This window comes from Arachis hypogaea, chromosome 4 (assembly GCF_003086295.3).
Source record: "Arachis hypogaea cultivar Tifrunner chromosome 4, arahy.Tifrunner.gnm2.J5K5, whole genome shotgun sequence".
In the NCBI taxonomy this organism is placed as follows: domain Eukaryota; kingdom Viridiplantae; phylum Streptophyta; class Magnoliopsida; order Fabales; family Fabaceae; genus Arachis; species Arachis hypogaea.
Window position 1 is genome coordinate 77,166,279 of NC_092039.1, and position 8,447 is coordinate 77,174,725.

Genomic DNA, 8,447 nt, shown 5'->3' on the forward strand with positions numbered 1-8,447 from the left:
AAGAGACATGGCCGAACCCAATAACAATGGTGGAGGCGCAAGGAGGATGCTTGGTGATTATACTACACCTACTTCCAATTTTTATGGAAGAAGCATCACAATCCCTACCATTGGAGCAAACAATTTTTGAGCTGAAGCCTCAACTAGTTGCTCTAATGTAACAGAACTGCAAGTTTCATGGACTTCCATCAGAAGATCCCTATCAGTTTCTAACTGAGTTCTTGCAGATCTGTGATACTGTTAAGACTAATGGAGTAAATCCTGAAGTCTACAGGCTCATGTTTTTCCCTTTTGCTGTAAGAGACAGAGCTAGAACATGGTAGGACTCTCAACCTAAAGATAGCCTGGACTCTTGGGATAAGCTGGTCACGACCTTGTTGGCCAAGTTCTTTCCTCCTCAAAAGCTGAGCAAGCTTAGAGTAGATGTTCAGACCTTCAAGCAAAAAGATGGTGAATCCCTCAATGAAGCTTGGGAAAGATACAAGCAGTTGACTAAAAAGTGTCCTTCTGGCATGCTTTCAGAGTGGACCATTTTGGATATATTCTATGATGGTCTATTTGAGCTTTCTAAGATGTCACTGGACCATTCTGCAGGTGGATCCATTCACCTAAAAAATGCCTGCAGAAGCTCAAGAACTCATTGACATGGTTGCAAATAACCAGTTCATGTACACTTCTGAAAGAAATCCTGTGAGTAATAGGATGCCTCAGAGGAAAGGAGTTCTTGAAATTGATGCTCTAAATTCCATATTGGCTCAGAACAAAATATTGACTCAGCAAGTCAACATGATTTCTCAGAGTCTGAATGGATGGCAACATGCATCCAACAGTACTAAAGAGGCATCTTCTGAAGAAGAAGCTTATGATCCTGAGAACCCTGCAATAGCAGAGGTGAATTACATGGGTGAACCCTATGGAAGGATCAACAAAAGCCTCAACAAGGCTTTAATAATGGTGGAAGAAACAGGTTTAGCAATGGCAAGCTTTTTCCATCATCTTCTCAGCAACAGACAGAGAATTCTGAGTAGAGCCCCTCTAGCTTAGCAAACATAGTCTCTGATCTATCTAAGGCCACTTTAAGTTTCATGAGTGAAACAAGGTCCTCCATTAGAAATTTGGAGGCACAAGTGGGTCAGCTGAGTAAAAAAATCACTGAAACTCCTCCTAGCACTCTCCCAAGCAATACAGAAGAGAATCCAAAAAGAGAGTGCAAGGCCATTGATATTATCAATATGGCCGAATCCAAAGAGGAAGAGAAGGACGTGAACCCCAGTGAGGAAGACCTCCTGGGACGTCCTCTAAACAAAAAGGAGTTCCAAACTAAGGAACCTAAAGAATCTGAGGCTCACCTAGAGACCATAGAGATTCTATTGAACCTCCTTTTACCATTCATGAGCTCTGAGAACTATTCTTCCTCTGAAGAGGATGAAGATGTAACTGAAGAGCAAGTTGCTCAATATCTAGGAGCCATCATGAAGCTGAATGCCAAGTTGTTTGGTAATGAGACTTGGGAAGGTGAATCTCCCTTGCTCATTAGCGAACTAGATACATGTGTTCAACAAACTCTACCTCAAAAGAAACAAGATCCTGGTAAATTTTTAATATCCTGTACCATAGGCACCATGACCTTTGAGAAGGCTCTGTGTGACCTGGGGTCAGGTATAAATCTTATGCCACTCTCTGTAATGGAGAAGCTGGGGATCTTTGATGTACAAGCTAAAAGAATCTCATTAGAGATGGCAGACAAGTCAATAAAACAATCTTATGGATTGGTAGAGGACGTGTTAGTGAAGGTTAAAGGCATTTACATCCCTACTGATTTCATAATCTTAGACACTGGGAAGGATGAGAATGAATCCATCATTCTTGGAAGACCCTTCCTAGCCACAGTAGGAGCTATGATTGATGTTGACAGAGGAGAGCTAGTCCTTCAATTGAATGGGGACTACCTTGTGTTTAAAGCTCAAGGATCTTCCTCTGCAACCATGGAAAAGAGGCACGATAAGCTTCTCTCAATACAGAGTCAAACAAAGCCCCCACAATCAAACTCTAAGTTTGGTGTTGGGAGGCCACAACTAAACTCTAAGTGTGGTGTTGAACCCCCATATTCAAACTCTAAGTTTGGTGTTGGGAGGTCCCAATAATGCTCTAAACATCTGTGAAGCTCCATGAGAGCTCACTGTCAAGCTATTGACATTAAATAACCGTTTATTGGGAGGCAACCCAATTTTTATTTATCTATATTTCTATTGTTCTTTTATGTTTTATTAGGTTTATGATCATGTGGAGTCACAAAACAATTGCAAAAATTAGAAACAGAATCAAAAACAGCAGAAAAAAAAAAGCACACCCTGGAGGAAGAACTTACTGGCATTTAAATGCCAGTAAGGAGCATATGGCTGGCGTTTAACGCCAGAACAGAGCATGAAGCTGTTGTTGAACACCAAAAACAAGCAGCAGTCTGGCGTTTAAACGCCAGGATTTCACCCTGAGGAAAGTTGGCATTAAACGCTAGAAACAAGCACCAAGCTGGCGTTTAACGCCAGAAAAAAGCATAGAGCTGGCGTTTAACGCCAGAAACAAGCATCAATCTGGCGTTAAATGCCAGGATTGCATATAGAGGGCATTTTACATGCCTAAATGGTGCAAGGATGATTAATCCTTGACACCTCAGGATCTGTAGACCCCACAGGATCCCCACCTACCCCACTTCTCTCTTCTTCACACAATCCAATAACACTACACCCTTCACCAATCACCTCAATCCACTCTTCTCCATAAACCCCACCTACCTTCAAATTCAAAAATCTCTTTCCCTCACAAACCCACCCTAAATAATCGAACCCAAACCCTCTCCCTCCACTATATACAACCCTCCATCCTTCTTCATTTTCACACAACGCAACCCTCTCTTCTCCCCCTTGACCGAATACACATCTCTCTCCCTCTCCTCCATATCTTCTTCTTCTTTTTCTTTTATTCTTTTTTCTTTTGCTCGAGGACGAGCAACATTCTAAGTTTGGTGTGGTAAAAGCATAGCTTTTTGTTTTTCCATAACCATTTATGGCACCTAAGGCCGGAGAAACCTCTAGAAAGAGGAAAGGGAAGACAAAAGCTTCCACCTCCGAGTCATGGGAGATGGAGAGATTCATCTCAAGGGTCCATAGCTCAATAGTAGAGCATTTGACTACACATCAAGAGAGCCCACTCATGGATCTCAAGAGACGCATGAGGAAGCTCATCATCAAGAAATCCCTGAGATGCCTCAAGGGATGCATTTTCCTCCAAACAACTATTGGGAACGACTTAACACTTCTCTAGAAGGATTGAGTCATGACATGACCCAATTAAGGGTGGAACACCAAGAGCACTCCATCATTCTCAATGAGATTAGAGAAGATCAAAGAGCTATGAGAGAGGAGCAACAAAGGCAAGGAAGAGACATAGAAGAGCTTAAGAACACCATTGGTCCTTCAAGGAGAAGGTGCCACCATCACTAAGGTAAACTTATTCCTTAACTTCCTTGTTCTTCCTCTCTATTTTTCGGTTTTTGAGCTTCATGTTTGTCTATATTTGTGTCTTTATTACATGATCAATAGTGTCTAGTGTCTAGTGTCTTAAGGCTATGAATAATTCCATGAATCCTTCACCATTCTTAAATGAAAAATGTTTTTAATACAAAAGAACAAGAAGTACATGAGTTTCGAATTCATCCTTGAAATTAGTTTAATTATATTGATGTGGTGACAATACTTTTTGTTTTCTGAATGAATGCTTAAACAGTGCATATTTTGGATCTTGTTGTTTATGAATGTTAAAATTGTTGGCTCTTGAAAGAATGATGAAAAAGATTAATGTTATTGATGATCTGAAAAATCATAAAATTGATTTTTAAAGCAAGAAAAAGTAGTGAAGAACAAAAGCTTGCAAAAAAAATTTTAAGAAAGAAAAAGAAAAAGCAAGCAGAAAAAGCCAATAGCCCTTAAAACCAAAAGGCAAGGGTAAAAAGGATCCAAGGCTTTGAGCATCACTGGATAGGAGGGCCCAAGGAAATAAAATCCAGGCCTAAGTGGCTAAATCAAGCTGTCCCTAACCATGTGCTTGTGGCATGTAGGTCCAAGTGAAAAAGCTTGAGACTGAGTGGTTAAAGTCGTGATCCAAAGCAAAAAGAGTGTGCTTAAAAGCTCTAGACACCTCTAATTGGGAACTTTAGCAAAGCTGAGTCACAATCTGAAAAGGTTCACCCAGTCATGTGTCTGTGGCATTTATGTATCCGGTGGTAATACTGGAAGACAAAATGCTTAGGGCCATGGCCAAGACTCATAAAGTAGCTGTGTTCAAGAATCAACATACTTAACTAGGAGAATCAATAACACAATCTGAACTCTGAGTTCCTATGGATGCCAATCATTCTAAACTTCAAAGGATAAAGTGAGATGCCAAAACTGTTCAGAAGCAAAAAGCTACAAGTCCCGTTCATCTAATTAGAACTAATACTCATTAATATTTTGAGATTTATAGTATATTCTCTTCTTTTTATCCTATTTGATACGGATAATTTATACGCTTTTTGGCATTATTTTTAGGTAGTTTTTAGTAGGATCTAGCTACTTTTAGGGATGTTTTTATTAGTTTTTATGCAAAATTCACATTTCTGGACTTTACTATGAGTTTGTGTGTTTTTCTGTGATTTCAGGTATATTCTGGCTGAAATTGAGGGACCTGAGCAAAAATCTGATAGGAGGCTGACAAAGAACTGCTGATGCTGTTAGATTCTGACCTCCCTGCACTCGAAATGGATTTTCTAGAGCTACAGAACTTCAAATGGCGCGCCTTCAATTATGTTGAAATTTGACATCTAGGGCTTTCCAGTAATACATAATAGTCTATACTTTATTCGAGTTTATACGATGCAAACTGGCGTTCAACGCCAGTTCCACGCTGCATTTTGGAGTAAAACTCTAGAAACACGTCACAAACCAGAGTTAAATGCCAAAAACATGTTACAACTTGGCGTTTAACCCCAAGAGAAACCTCTGCATGTGTAAAGCTCAAGCTCAGCCCAAGCACACACTAAAGTGGGCCCCGAAAGTGGATTTCTGCACTAAAGACTTATTTCTGTAAATCCTAGTAACTAGTTTAGTATAAATAGAACTTTTTAATCTTGTAGTAGGCGTCTCTGAGACCATTGGTCTTTTTCCCTATTTTCGAATTCACATGCTATTTGGGGAGGCTGGCCATTCGGTGATGCCTAGACCTTGCACTTATGTATTTTCAACGGTGGAGTTTCTACACACCATAGATTAAGGGTGTGGAGCTCTGTTGTTCCTCGAGTATTAATGCAAAGTACTATTTTTCTTCTATTCAATTCAGCTTATTCTTATTCTAAGATATTCGTTGCACTTCAACATGATGAATGTGATGATCCGTTAGACTCATCATCATTCTCACCTATGAACTTGACTGACAACCACTTCCGTTCTACCTTAGAACGAGCGTGTATCTCTTAGCCTCCAATCCGAAAGATCGGAGTCTTCGTGGTATAAGCTAGAATCCATTGGCAGCATTCTTGAGAATCCGGAAAGTCTAAACCTTGTCAGTGGTATTCCGAGTAGAATTCAGGGATTGAATGACTGTGACGAGCTTCAAACTCGCGAGTGTTGGGCATAGTGACAGACGCAAAAGAATCACTGGATTCTATTCTGACATGATCGAGAACCGACAGATGATTAGCCGTGCTGTGACAGAGCATTTGGACCATTTTCACTGAGAGGATGGGAGGTAGCCATTGACAACGGTGAAACCCAACATACAGCTTACCATGGAAAGGAGTAAGAATGATTGGATGAAAGCAGTAGGAAAGCAGAGATTCAGAAGGAACACAGTATCTCTATACACTTATCTGAAGATTTACATAAGTATCTCTATATTTATTTTATGCTTTATTTATCCTTAATTTCGAAAACCATTATAACCATTTGAATCCGCCTAACTGAGATTTACAAGATGACCATAGCTTGCTTCATCCCAATAATCTTCGTGGGATCGACCCTTACTCACGTAAGGTATTACTTGGACGACCCAGTGCACTTGCTGGTTAGTTGTGTGAAGTTGTGACAAAGTGTGATTCATGTTTGAGAGCTCCAAGTTTATTGGCGCCATTGTTGAAGATCACAATTTTGTGCACCATCTGGTGGGCATCTTCTTTTTAAGTCCTTAAACCTCTCCCAAGCCTCATAGAGAGTTTCACCATCTTGTTACCTGAAGGTTTGTACCTCAGCTCTCAACCTGTTAATTCTTTGAGGGGGTAGAATCTTACCAAAAATTTGTTCACTACATCTTCCCAATTTGTTAAACTCTCTTTCGGGAAAGATTCCAGCCATTTAGAAGCTTTGTCCCTGAGTGAAAAAGGGAACAAAAGTAGTCTATAGACATCCGGATGAACACCATTAGACTTCACAGTGTCACATATTCTTAGGAAGGTGGTTAGATGTTGATTGGGGTCTTCTTTGGGCACTCCCTCTGAATGAACAATTGTTCTTAACAAGGGTGATGAGCTGGGGTTTTAATTCAAAGTTATTGGCATGTATGGTTGGCTTCTGGATACTACTTCCATAATTTCCTGGGTTTGGATTGATGTAAGAGCCTAGAACTCTTCTCTCTTGCCCAGCATGATTCACAGGGCCCTCTCTGACATGGTTGTGAGCTTCTCCTTCATGGTTGTTTTCCATGTTCTCCTCTATGTTTGTTTCAAAATATTCTTCTTCTTCCTCAGCACCAACAACTCTTTTCCCTCTTGCTTCTCTCCTTAATCTAACAGAGCACACAGCAAGCAATAAAATGAAGAGATTATTCTCGTTAGAATGGCTGTTAGTATGAGTGGTGCAATTTATCAAACAGTTACTGGGTTAGTGAGAAGAATTGTAAATAATAACAAAGAAAAAGAAAATAAAGAGGGGAGAAGGGATGAGGAAGAAAATAACTGAAACTAAAGGTAATTGATCAGGTAAAATAAACAATCAAAAGAAAATGCTCAATCTAGTGAACTTCCAACTTAATCATTGTCGATACAAAATTAATCCCCGGTAACGGCGCCATAAACTTGATGCACGGAAACTTGTCTCTCAATAAATCTCCCTTCGGTAAGTATACCGAATTTGTCTTCAAGTAAAAACTCAAAATAGAGTGAGGTCAAATCCACAGGGATTAACGGATTAAGCAATCAATGGTTAATTGATTATTCTAGTTAAACGAATCATTAAGGAGTGATGAGCAACAGGAAAAGTAAATAGCACAAAAGTAAAGAAATGCAATAAAGTCCAGAAAAGTAAAATGGCAAGAAAAGTAAATATAAGAACTAAAAATAAAATAAACATTGGGATCAAGAGATATTGCAATCTTCCAGATCAAGTTCATTCTCATCTCTTCCTCAATCAATGCATTCATTGATCTCCTTGGCAATCTTAAGTGATTGGATCCCAATTCCTTGGCAATCCAATCTCTCTAAGCTTGAACAATTTCCCAATTCCTTGATTTAATTGCTTATGGGAAGAGATGAAGTTTGGTCACTAATTATAAAACACACATTCATAGATCAAAGTATTGGTAGGATTAAATGTCACAATATCCATCCAACCCCCAACCTAATCTAATGTGAGAGAGCATTTCTAGCATGATTTCCTCATTCCTCTTTCAAGGTTCAGAGGAAATCCAAGTATGAACAATTTCTCTTCCGAGACAATTACCCCAATTAGATGAAGATCGAAAGCTCTCTAGTAAAATCAAGAGAAAAGAAAGAAGAAGAAGAAGAATAAGAACTACAATTGATCCATTGAATTACAATAGAGCTCTCTAACCCAATGAAAAGAGTTAGTTGATCATTGCTCTACCAAAATAGAAAAGAAAGAAAGTGCAGAAAAATAAAGATGAAGATTAAAACTAAAATTGAAACTTCAAAATTTCATAAATGAAAAGTACAAAGAAAAGAAAGAGAAGGAAAAGTGTGTGAGGGGAGGGAATCCAAAGACCCCTCTTCAATCCCCAATTTCTGGCAGAAATTGAATATACAAACTAAGGCCTTTATATAGGCTCTCCAAAATTACAAAAGGAAATTAAAAGCAAATTACAATTAAATGAAAATTCCTATTCTAGATGCTTCTTGTGGCCTTGATTGGTTGACACTTGTGGGCTTGCTTCCTTGAGGTTGGGTGGTCCTTGAAAGAGAAGTGAATCAAGTTGAGGTCCAGGTGCTAATGTTAGTGCTACCATTAGCCACACTAACGCTACAAGTGTGGTGTTAGTGCTGAAGTTAGTGTGGCTAACGTCACACTTGCTACCCAGTTGGTGTTTTGGGGCTTAAAAGATGCCTATTGTTTGTGCTTCAATTTCATGCCCACTATAGATCATTATATATCATTGGAAATCTCTGAATGTCAGCTTTCTAACGC

General features: G+C 39.3%; 1 non-coding gene across 1 annotated transcript; it reads right to left on the minus strand.

The window, feature by feature from the left end:
* Positions 1–410: 410 nt before the first annotated feature.
* LOC112799236 (small nucleolar RNA R71) lies at positions 411–514 on the minus strand. The gene has a single exon (XR_003200811.1). It is a non-coding gene; the product is annotated as a small nucleolar RNA R71 (small nucleolar RNA).
* Positions 515–8,447: the final 7,933 nt, after the last annotated feature.